Source organism: Oxyura jamaicensis, chromosome 11 (genome assembly GCF_011077185.1).
Source record: "Oxyura jamaicensis isolate SHBP4307 breed ruddy duck chromosome 11, BPBGC_Ojam_1.0, whole genome shotgun sequence".
Lineage (NCBI taxonomy): Eukaryota > Metazoa > Chordata > Aves > Anseriformes > Anatidae > Oxyura > Oxyura jamaicensis.
The window spans coordinates 5,864,115-5,877,250 of record NC_048903.1 but is presented as its reverse complement, the minus strand read 5'-3'; the positions used below and the strand labels follow the sequence as shown (position 1 = coordinate 5,877,250).

The 13,136-nt window shown below is 37.3% G+C and overlaps 1 long non-coding RNA gene across 6 annotated transcripts in view; it reads right to left on the bottom strand.

Moving 5' to 3' along the window:
* Positions 1–13,136, bottom strand: part of LOC118172642 — a 94,582-nt gene that overhangs the window by 22,865 nt on the left and 58,581 nt on the right. For all 6 annotated transcript variants that reach the window (XR_004753796.1, XR_004753797.1, XR_004753799.1 and 3 more), the window contains one exon: positions 12,015–12,089. This is a non-coding gene — a long non-coding RNA (uncharacterized LOC118172642). The remainder of the gene's footprint in view (positions 1–12,014; positions 12,090–13,136) is intronic.

Sequence of the window (13,136 nt, the reverse complement as noted above, 5' to 3'; positions counted from 1 at the left end):
GATAAAATTATAAGAGAATTTGTGCAATCTGTGGCCAACGATCTCAATATGCCCTTGTCAGACTGTAATAGCATCATTGCCTCTCACTGAGTGTAGTGGATCTCTGAAGTCTAGATGGTAGCAATGGAAATGCGAGTTGGTAACACATGATAGGTCCAATTTTTCACTGTCAGTGAAAGCGTTTTTTATTAAGCAGATATGTTAAAAGTGAAAGGTTTGCAAGAACATGCAGTGTGGTGAGTTGCATTTGGGAAAACCATCTTAACATTGAAAGCAGGCGCAGGAATCTATCCTCATGGGTGTCTTTAAAGAATACAGATCTGTGATTAATCTCACTGGCCATTGTATGTCATATAAATGTCATCAAAAGCCCAGCATGTATCTGGCAGTAAAAATACCTGGTTGTTATTAAATAAAAGTGAGGCAATGATGATAATTTTCTATAGTTCAGCACATTGCTTATTCCATGGGTCACCAGTTAGGGACTGGGAGGAGTAGGAGCAGGAAGAAATGTTCATTTCAGACCCTGATTCCAAAAACTTTTAAACTTTAGTCTTATTTAACAGAGGACTTGTATGTATGAATTACGCATGTGCACAGCTACGTGTGTGCTCAGGCACTTAAATATTTACTCAGTAAGCTGTCTAGGTAGCATTCAGCATAGTTGTGAGTAAGTAACACTTACTGAGACAATGCTGAACTAAAAATTCATATGACCAAGACAGATTCCCTAGCAGAGATTACGTTAATGAAGCAACAGCCCAAAATTTCAAGATCTGACACAAATGGATATAAACAACAAGACTTTGCCCTAATACAAGTGAATACATACTTCTATTTAAAGGTCCTGGGTTGTGCTAAAGATGTGCAGTTACTTTTTTTTTTTTTTTTTTTTTTCCCCAATTGCTAACCACCCTATTTGTTTATCCTACCAAGATTGAACACAATAAACTGAGTGACCTTCGAAAAGCTCTGCACTGTTAACAGATCCGATAATTGCTGTCTCTAATGGAACTTTGAAAGCAGTGAATCAAAGAAAATCTTCACCTGTATCTTCTGTCATCTCTGTCCTGAACAGACACTTCCTCATTGTGTCCATAACATTTACTAAGACAGTGAGGAGGAAAAAAAGTGGCTGGGAAGATATTAATGAGATTGCTACTACATAATTTATAGAGAAGCCAAAGTAGCTTTAGTTTTTGAGCTGATTAGTTACTGACATCATGGTTTTGAGATGGTTAATACAGTTGTATTATGCTCAACCAGCCACTATTTGTGCAATGAGAGATTAAATATTTATTTTAATTACTACCTATAAAATAAATTTGTTCTGAAGGTGCTGTTAGTGCCTTTACAAAGCATGTTTGTAGCTCAGCTGATTAAAAAATTGTAGTTAAGTAGATTAACAATTTATCATAGTACTTTCTAATTCAGAACATTTTTTTGTAATACTAGCAGATGAGGAAAGTGCTGAATTGGTATAGAGAAAAGACATTCTGATCAATCCCTTGACATACTCCCATCAAATAAGGGATGGGTCTTGTGCTGATGAGAAGCCTGTCCTGCCACTGACCAGGCTGGTGTACACAAAAGTCTGATATACCATTCTACTCTTGTTGGTCTTGTGTGGATTTTCTACACTGAATTTTGTATTCCATTAATACCCAGACTCAGACATAGAGGCTATCAGTGCAGTACATCAGGATCCAAAATTTCCAGTCTGTCATTAAAGATCCATTTTTGCAGAGTGAAGGAATGAAGTTCAACTCTGTTCACTTATTCCTGTGAGAGTATATTGGTTTTATATTCCCCAACTTTTTCAATATGAAGCAGTGTTCTTCTTTTAATAAGTTACCACAAAAGCTAGGTGTTTCATAAGAGGAAAGGAGGGAAAAATAACTTTTTTTTCAGTATGTACAAATTAATTTGTTCAAATATTTTCATGAGATCAACACACTGGAAAAGCTTGCAATTGCAGGTGAGCAATATCTAGGCACCTCCCATGAGATCATTTCAGGGTATTTCAAGTATCTATTTTAAAAGCATATTTCATTTGAACTGCAATGGTAAATATTTCCTTGTCAAAAGAGACAAAGATTGTATTGTAAGGAATAAATATAATGTTTTACTTCTATTCTCATCTGCCTTTAAAGATCATGTAACTTAAAAAATGGAAATCAAAATTTTTCAAAAACTCTAAGAGCTCTAAGAGTTAGTTACAATTTGTGTGAAACCAGTCAAAGATGTTATCTATTACAGATTCATTCAAAAACTCTCTCGTAGTCATGGTCGATTACAGCATAAGTCCAGACACACCTACACCCTGAAGGCAGTGTGCGAACTCATGAACACATGCAAATGCAGAACATCGCCAACTGTTCTCTGTGGAGGGTTTTGTTTTCAAAGTACACAAAAATATATTGCAAAACAGTTAAAACCACTATGAGATATCCTTTTCTAAGGTATGAAAAGGTGCCTCTATAGCCTCATCTACCTGTTTTTAGGGAGAAAATATCCCACATGACTTGGAGTCAGTTCTAAATACAGCTATCATTTTAGCTTAGCTGAAACTAATATTCGCTATTAGGCACAGGTTAGTTTAAGATTTCATGATCAGTTCCTACCAAATCATAGACTTCTAGTTTTGACGAGGAGTACAAGTTGCATTAAAAATAAAAGATAATTCCTTTTAGCATTATTTCCCATTTGAAAAGGAAAAAAGGAAACTGACAATCAAAGTAAGCCTGTAATATTTCCCTTGCTCTATTAAATTGAATTACTCTGATACAAAAAGATGAATTAATAACTTCTGTGTATCAGCAAAGTAAAGACTGTCTATGGAAAAAAAATAAGCCTTTTCCATTTGGATTGTGCTGATAACGTTTATTTTTCTCTTTCCATCTGGAAACCCTGTGGGTATCATGAGAATTGTAGCGAAGCTGATTGGGGTCATGTGTGAGGGCACTGGGATCAGAGCCAATGTCACATCCAGACTCCTGCAGCTTCAAGAGCTCCCAGAGAGAGTGTAAGTACAAATCAGTGGCATACTGGGAAACGAGGGTGGTAACAACTGAGGTCAGTGGCCAGAGTGTTTCAAATAGTCTTGGGAGCAGTGATCAGTTCTTAACCTGCAGCAGATACATTGAAAGGAGTTTCAATAAAGAGTGGTGGTGTATCTGCAGGAATGGTGTTCTAATCCTGTTACTTTATGAAATTTGGGTACAATCATAGAAATACATGAAGTTTACAAACTGCATGTAGAGAGCTTTCTGTCTTCACCTAGCAAAGAAGTTAGAACAGCAAATCTCTTGCTTCCTGTCCATTTATTTGTTCAGTAGCATTACCAAGAAGAAAATTAGAAGACGACAAAATCAGTGTTTAAACCATAGCAAGATGGGTTTTTCCAGTCCTTCAAAGAGAGACAAAAGTGATGAAAAAGTATAGCAGTAGGGGTTTCCCTACACTGTTCTTGCAATGCCTCCCCGCAAATGAAAATTATGTGGAAAGTGTGCCAACCGTCTACGTTATATTTCACATCATAAAACATGAGTTGATTTGTCTCATATAGAACTTTATGTTGTACAGGAACTGTGGAGCATTGTCTCAATTTAGCAAAGGCGGCAGTGAACCACAGAACTCAAATGTGCTGCTCAAAGTCACACTGCAAAGGGGTGAGAGCGAGGACCCAGTCTCTGCTTTAGCTATGCATGGCTATCTTGTTAAAAAGGCTAGTAGGTGGGTACTGGCACAGTAATTGTGGAGACAACCATATTCATTGCCTTCAGGCTGCAATGCACCTCAACTGAAGTTAGCACAGAACTTTGAGAGGCATCCTGACCTATCCAGAACCATCATCAAAAACCTATGAGGAGAAAAATAGTGCTGCTAGGCTGGATGTCAGGGCTTTGAACACAAAACCCTAACTGCCCTCAGCTACAGGCTGACAAACCCCTCTATGGCACATGCTGAAGCCAAGACATGTCTGAAAGCCTCTCTCTCTCTTACAAACCTCACCGTTATGATCGGAGTTGGAGATAACTTCTTCAATGACAGGTGCTGGAACAGATTTTGTTCCTGTTTTATACTGCAGTCCAGTTGCTGGAGTATTCACCCAAGGAGTGGCAAACTCCGATCCCTCCACACCACAGCCCAAGGGCAGTCAGTGGCCTGTTGAGGGAGGATGGGTAGAGGAGAGCAGGAGTGAGATGCTCAGAGCTGCCATGCTGCAGAGTGGATTCTTGGATTCTTTTTCTGGTTCTGCTGAATCCCTTCCTCCCCCCTACATTGAAGAGTCAGTTCATACCATGCTGTAATAGCAGGACTAGAGCATGCAAATCCAAAGCTCCTCCCAAAACCAGACTTTCCATCACCAAGCTCAGTACATTCTCCTTCTTGGTCACACTTTATGAATTGTGTGATAGGAGAAAAGAAACTGAAGTCCTCCGTTCATTTCTTTCCTATCAGTACATCTAACAACACATGCTCCTCAAGGAATTTGGGTTCCTCAGGGATGCCAGGCCTGTGAATCCTACCAAGCTTAGGTATGAGACACATTAAAGTGCACAGCTCAGCCAAGACGGCGGCTGTCAGAGACACGTGAAACTGCACTCATTGTAGCTTTATGAGCCAAACCTTAGCTACATACAGGATATTGAATGCTTAATTATAGAGGTGGAATTTGGTGGAGATTTAGCAACTTCTTCACCTTTTTGGATCTAGCCCTATGTTCCATTAGCAACAATTAAGTCAACAGTTAAATACACCCAGCTTCTCCATTGCATTGGCTGCAGACAACCACAGATTCATTAATCAAGATGGAAATGAATGGGTGCATCATCCTGCAGGAGGACAAGTCTTTCTGTTGAAAATAGTTTGATAACTTCGATCTACTTTACAACTTTTTGTGCAGACAAAAGTGAATTCTCTATGCTAAGGAGCCTGACTGACTGCTATCATCTCCAAGAGGATATATTCCAACATCTTGACACTACACAAAGACCAAACGAAGATGAAACTATTCATCTTCCTGAAGAGATGAACGTTTTCATCAGATGTATGTTGGCATGGGATACATTAGGTAATCTGCTCTATCTCAGACCCAACCCTGATATCAGTCAGTGCTCTTATTTGTTCTTTCAAAACAACTGTTAGGTGATTAAATGGGTTGCCACTTCATGGTTTTGTTTATAAATGTCTCTCTCTCTCTCTCTCTATATATATATATATATATGTATGTTTGGGAGAATGGAACAGGTCAGCATCTGTGTTTCAGTCTACCATTTCTGCTTTTCACCTTCTGCAATATGCAAGCTGCTGAAAGGGCAGATCATGTTCAGTTGTCTACCCAGATTATCAGCAAAACTGCATTGTTACACCTCATTGCTTCAAGAGTAGATGCAACATGTCTTATAGAGAGAAGTCCAGTATCCTATTATTCAAAGCCAGAGTGAGTGTTCTTAATCAGCCTGTAAATTACAGTAAAATCAATAGACAGCTTTCAGAAAAAAAAGTTTGTTATGCTGGTGTATTAAACTATTTCTAGACTTCAAATTGTGCATGGATTGTGAAACCACATACACATTTTATAGGTTAAAAAATTCCTTACAATTTTTTCATGATTTCTTTTTAATAAATCATATTCTAGTTCAAGTATTTTCTTACCCAAAGTTTTTTTATATAAGAATAAGACAGCTGGCAAACAGAGCATGTAACTCAGTTTGTAGCCCATTTTATATGTGAAGGCAGATTCTGACAATAGTATCAGAGACTTGTAATTGAGCATGGATACCTACACATGAATCAGTACCAGAATTTTTTTTTCCCATTTGTTCATTTGCTAGACTCAATTTGAAATATACGGCAAAATCTGAGAAATGACAAGGGCGAAACCATTTTTCATATGCATAAACCAACTAGCCAACCTCAGCCTACTAGGAAAAGTGGTTGCACAAATGTGGCGAGCTCCAATAATTTAGTAAGCCCATAAAACAGAGCAGTAATTCTTCTGCCAGATTTTACTAATTCTAGAATGAAGAAAAAAAATATTTGAACCGATTTGTTAAAAGTGGATCCAATTCTTCCAGCTTAAGTGGGTAAGATAATAGTAATAGTATAATTTATCAGGTGCATTTCATGTGGAAGCAAGCTTCTGACTTCAACACCTTTGTTTGCTCTATCTATGGAATGCATCCCATAGTTATAAGAGATCTTACTGCAGATTATAGGAAATGCCTGATTTATTCTTCCAGGGGAGCACATGAACTTCAGTGCTTCCAATGATGAAAAAAAAAATAAATAAAAATAATGCATTTTTACAGCTTGCCATATAACACTGAAGGAAGAAAGACATGCCTCTGAGGAGAGAAGGTCCAAATCATCTTGCATTTGAATGAAACTTCCCAGTAAAAATATTTTAGTCCACTGCTATTTGAACTGAGATGATGAATCCAGTAAAACGCTGCTGCCTACAGCATCAAGAGGTCCACGAAGCACCATGCAAGCTGCTGGAAACCTGCTGCTCTAGGCAAGGTCTGTACCCCCACTGGAGCCTGGCTACAACAGAGGTGTGCACTGGTTTTCCTGCACTGGACAAGCATACCCATTGACAGCCAGGCTCTGGGGTGCCAGTTTCAACCACTCCAGGAAAGGAAAATCAGTATCCATTCAGTTTGAAAATGTCTATTTCCACACAAGAAGCCTGCAAAATACATTTATATTCAGGAGCTGCAGATATCCTATGCTATCACTGACTTCTTTTGCACCTTTACGATGCCCTTTTACATTCCAAGGTGTTTTTTTTTTTTTTTTTTTTTTTTTCCCCTCCTCCCCTCAGTTCTTTCCCACCTCCTGTTCCCTCTCCCCCAGTTAATATGTTGCATCTTATTTCATGCTGTGACACTATTAGTGGAACCTAATCTCCTTGCTGAAGTACACTATTAGTGTTGGTTGGGGCCACTTATGAGGTCATACACTCAAACAGCACTTATCTGAAGTAAATGCCTTGTAACTAATCAGGAAAAGGTAATGTGCCGTTACCTTGCCCACAGATCCCCAGCACCCAAATTCCACTCATTTACAGTGATACAAACCCTGAGCAGCCCAAGCTTTGTTTTTTTTTTTTTTTTGTTTTTACATGACAGAAGCCATAGCCCTTAAGTGACTAGGATGGAATGAGAAGGGAATAAACAATTAGACAGGGCTGCTGGAACAAATCCTCCTGTTTCATTTTTCTTCTTCACTTGTCTCAGCGGGAGTAGTTTTACCTCCTATTGACACCCATTGTGCTCTTGGCTGCTTGCTATGATGCAGCTGTTTTTTTAATGCCTATCAACCCTCTGCCTTTTTACGACACAAAGGTGACTTGTTAATACAAATGTTGTTGAAACCTTAATAACAATAAGACCCAGTTTTGATCAATGATATTGCACCTTGGCAGGGAATGTATCAATGCTTATGGATTCATTTAAAAGTCGTCTGCGCTGGGTTGCTGTTTTCTTATTTTATAAATCTACACATAAGAAATATGCCCACAGTATTAGACTGACATTTCTAACTCTACTGGGTGCAGTAATACAGTATTATAGTTCTACTGTTTCCTGTGATACCTAGTTACTCTCTTATCTACCATCTGCTCCAGAGACTACATTTAAACAGAAACTCAGTCCACCAGTGAAAACCTCAAACCCCAATTGCATTCAGTCCTCTTAAAAAGGTACGTTGATTCACCTGTTCTTCTCCCAAGGCAGAACAACAACAACAAAAAACAAACAAACAAACAAAAAAAACACCTCGATTCTCAGTGCCCTTTGTTCCATTATCAAAACCTCAGACCTAACAAAATGTTATCGCCACCCAAGCCCCAGCTGAACTGTCACTGCATTTACTAAGCAGTGTGATAATGCCATTTCAGGAAGGACATTATCCATCAAAGTTGTGTATAGGAATGGTCACACCTCAAAAGGCCATTGTGCTCCAGAGAAAATTACAGTCATCAAAAGTGAGACTGCTTCTTCTTTACTTTATGGCATCATTACATGGATGTTGGTCTAGTCACACCAACAGAGGTATGGTAGCGCAATGTGATATTAGATGAAAAGCAGATCAGGAATACGGAAATTTAGTCAAGAGACCCATGTACGTAAATTACAGTAGTGTGCATAATCCCTAGAGGATTGCCATTTTCAGATGGGAAATCAACCTGAGCAAACTTTGTTCCTCAAACATTATTAGTTCTTGATTACAATATTCTAAGGCATTTCCTACTTTATCCGTTCAGCCAGAGACACTGGCATTGGACTATACAGGGACTGGTTTGCTCGAGAGAATAAAATCATAAAAGCTGAATCATTCAGAAAGTGAGCTACACAGCTATTGTAATTCTAAGTAGTGAACTACGTATCACAGCTGCTTTATGCTTTGGAAACTATTTCCAGTGTTCCAGTGTCATATATTTTTCACTACAGATTATTACTCTTGCATGAAACTAATCAACATTACAAATTTAAGTTAATGTAGCAAACAGACTGTTTCTTATTATAAAATAATTAGGTTGTATTACACTATTTTAAAAATCCACATAGGGATTAGCTGGAATTGACAAGTGACAACCACAAAAGCAGGAATAGCTTCTAATACCTGATTTAGAAGTAGAAGTTTTTGGATTTTGTACCTCTGTATTGTGAACAATAGGGTCTTTTTTGGACCTTTGGTTTATGCTAGGATTGTGAGTCACTGAATATTTTATGGTGTTCAATGAACTACAGTATGAGTCATTCATCAGCTTTCAAGTATTTTTGGAATTGTGTTATTTTGCTTAAAATTGCAGAAAATCAAATAGCAGAAGTGATAAAAAATGCAGCATTGTAGACTTAATAAGATCACGTGATGGAATCAGAGCATATATACATCAGCAGAAAAATTAATTTAAGCAAAAATTAGGTCTCAGAAGGAAACAAGGGATTCAGCAATGAATTGTTAGAGCGTTATTGTATTCTGAGCAGGATCCATTTTACTGGAGCTAGTTATAGTTGCCAAAAAGTTCTTGCCTCAGATGCTGTCCGTGCTTACAATACTTATTTCTACACTCTGCTGAAGCTTACAATTTCTACAGCATCCTGCAGACATTCATGATTTTTATGACTACTAACTGATTAAGAGCTTGGTCATAAGAACATCAGATACCATACAAAATGCACGATTCAAAGCTAATTAAAGTTGAAGTCAGCAAAGAAAAAAATCTGCTTAGGAAGAGTCAGTCCTACTATAGTCTAAGATATAGAGAACTACTGCCTGGTGCTAAAGAGTGATTATTTGATTATTCCTAGATTCATATAGTAGTGGTTTTTTTTTTTTTTTTTTTTTTTGGTCCTTTTTGGTTTGTTTTAAAGAAAGTATAAAGCCACTATATATCATAAACGAGCTTCAGCATAAGGATCTGAATCATCAGCATCACTGGAAGACAGGAAAAATAAATGTTTATACAAGTCACATGAAGAGCAATGGCAGAGCTCAGAGCTCCCAACCTTGTATTTATGATGACCATCCAACACTGCTTTTCACAAAGGTTCAAGCTAAATGACATTTAGTCATGGTTCTCTTAAGCAGACATCAGTTTTGGCTTTTAAGAAAAGCTGAACTAAAGCCATTTGGATTGGAGAAATAATGGAAAGGATTGTGTCAAAATCTGGAAGTTTTTCCTCTATTGAGAGCCAATGTTCTTGTGTCACAAGACTTTGCCTGAAAGAGAAAGTTTTCTTAGATGCATGACTGTGTTGACACTATTATTCTTGCTCGAGAGTGGCTTTTCATTTTTTTTTTTCATTTTTTTTGAAACCCCTTACTAAGCAGTATAAACTAAGTCAAATAAGAAAGGGCTCATGGGGCTTTTTTGGATAGAACTAACAAATCTACACTTTAGTGAATTCTGAACAAACCTTCCCTGAATACACAAGATCTTAGAGTGAGAAATTCACCACTTCTCAAATTAAAGCTTGGTCATTTGGATATCACCTGCAACGGGAGCAAGAGAGAACAATCAAGCTAATTCCAATGTCCTTCACTGTTATCAAATCTCTGAATGTTGGGGAGATGGAACTGCCTTTTCTAACTTCAAACTATGGCAGAGACAGTAAGTTACATCCAGACTTTCCAAAAGGATTTTGATACCCTTTCCTATTGCATAACACCAAAACAGCTACTGATGAAAGGTGCCATGCAAGTGATGGATCTCTCTCTGTCCATACAATTAAGAGAGCTGCATACAGACTAAAGCCTCCAGAAGCTCAGAGCTCAGGAGACTTGCCACTCATCTTTTAGTCCAAAACTATCCTAAGACAATAGGTATTATTAGCACCAGAAAGACTGACTTTTTTTTTTTTTTTAAAATAAAATACTTGGTCAGAATAATATGATTTGTCAAAACCAAAGATTTTTTATTATTATTATTATGTAATCAAAATGTTCAGAATAGCTCCTCAGTTCAAATGAGGCAAAGAAGGTTAGGGTCAAGTACTTCAGTGGCAATGGAAGGTGTTCAAAGCATAGAACCATTCAATGCAGAGTATCTCTGTGTCTTCATTGACCTGATAAGATTGCATAAAACAAGGTGTAAATCAAGTGTATTTGGAAGTAAATGGTAACATGACAATAACTATATATACTTTTTTTTTTTTATGAAAAATTCTTTAAGAATCTCTAAGAATTCTCTAGGACAGTTATAATCTCTAATAGTCTTGACACAGAAAAGTTTTCTTTGAAAAAAATCTCTCACAGCTTCAGTATTATTGCATTTAAAGAAAATCTGCAATAGTTAAGATTGTTGCTTGGACTTCAAACTCCTTCCTGTCATGCATGAATGACAGGTGCCAGTTGCAGTAGTTTTCTGTTCTCCTTTTTTGGAAAATTTGAATTGTGCTTCCCCAGAGAAAGAGCTGGCTGCCCATCCACATTCACAGGTACAATAAGTAGGCCTTTTACAAACTTCCTTACCACAGTTCTTGTTTGGAGGTAATTCTCCCATTTCAAGTTTTAGAAAAATGGCTGCTTAAAAATCAAGAGGCTAACAATAAAGGGTGGGGAGAGTACTGATTCTAGTGCTACCCTAAATCAACAGACAGCATGAATTAAATAGATTTTTATCAAACAGTAAAAAAAAGTTATCACGCAAAGACAAAGCATAAATCTTTTGTTAACATTTTAGAAGAAAGGTTCCCTAGATTTTTGCTGACATTTTTTCTCTGAGTGAATCTAACAAAACATTCTCTATACCATTACAGCGTTTATCTCAATTGGTCTAGCACATCCCACAGTCATATCATTCACGCTTGTTTCAGGTATGGGTAACTTTTCCATTAATTATATTCCAAGCACATGTATACATATCAGAGCTGTTGGGATGTCTATTTCTATTAGTTTAACAAGCCCTGGTATTAATGAGATTGCTCTATAATTGAACCTTTTCATGGGTCCCTTGGTGATGAAATTATGCTAATCTGAATTTGCAACCACAAGGCATCCATCATACTTGATCAAATAGTAAACATCAACAGTGATATGCTGGGAGTGTAAATGCGCTGTTAATTATTACAGAAATGAACAAACCCCATTATTTCATCTTTATATTTGTGTGACTTAATAGGATGGGTGAAGACAGAGTGTATCAGACTTCCACTATGTGGCAGCATGGTCCACTTAACAGAGCTTGTAAATATTGTGATATCTCAAAGGCCTAATATACTCTGTGTGCATAAGGGAGAAAGGAACTTAGACATATTTCATCTGCTGTGAGTCACTGTTGTGGGAAACAAAGATACTGATCAGTTACATACCTCTAAAAGAGAAAAAGCATCTGATTTTGCAACAGCTATAGTTCACTTCTAAAGCATGTGTGGTTTGTGGATCACCAAGGGTTTTAACTGAGGAACACATATCTCAGAATATCTGCTGTGGGATGATTTACATCGGCTTCAAAAAAAATATGTTTGTAAGCTTAAGCACATAACATCTTATGTACTTACATTTGCAAAAACAGATGGAGTTGCAGAGTGCCTGTGTTCTTGCAGGCATAGCTTACCACCTATGGTCACAGCACACTGAAGAAAAGAAAAAATATCAGGCTATATCATGAATGACTAGAGCAAGAACAGAGCTGTCACAGTGCAGGCATCCAGATCACTATACTTTTTTGGCCATTATTTTTATTAGATGCACTGTATTTTATAACTGAGCAACTACTGAATTTCAATGCAAGTTGCTTCTATTGTTGCTTTACTACATACAGAGGTGGACAGAAAATAAAAGATGCCGATACTTGCACTTTGCGTGGCAGCATTTTAATTCGATAAATCACACCCCCAATGTGTATTTACTGCCCAGAGTATTTGTCCACAATCATTCTGCTGCAGAAAAACTATCTTAATACTGAGATCCGAGGATTATTTTGAACAACACATGTACTTCAATTATGTGAAATACATTGGTGCCAGCTGTTAGGAGCCAATATCTAAAAAACAAACAAGATCATTTTCTCTTTTTGAATATACTTCACTATTTTGTATATAATTGAGTATGTTGTGGTAATGATACTAATTCTCGCTTTTAACCACATGTGACTCATGTTTTGCCTTTGCCTTTTCAATATTTAACAAAAGCATTTTAACCCAATTTGTGGAAAATGTCCTTTGTAAGCCATCAAGCCATATGCTCAATTAACACAAAAATATAGGGATAAATATTCTGCCTTTTCACTATCCATACCATAGAAGAATCATATAATTCAATGAAGGACTATTCAAAAATGTATTAAATAATTTCCAGACGTAGTTCAAACTTAGTTCCCAGGACTGATGCAGCCCTGGGGCAAAGCACTATACGGGACTACATGTTATTCACTCCAAGCTGATTCTACTGCCACTAAAATCAAGATAAAGTTCCTTCTGGCAGGGCCTGTTCCAGTAGTTACATTACCCCTGCAAGCAAGTGGACTACAAAACCTTAGGTTGAATTAACAAACACACACACACAAATCAGCCATTAGGACAGCTTAGTAGATTTCTAGAAACATTCTCACTGGGTTTCTACTCTTAACATAGTTATTTTAAAACGTTCACATTTTAAAACTTAAGTCTCAACTCTTTTAT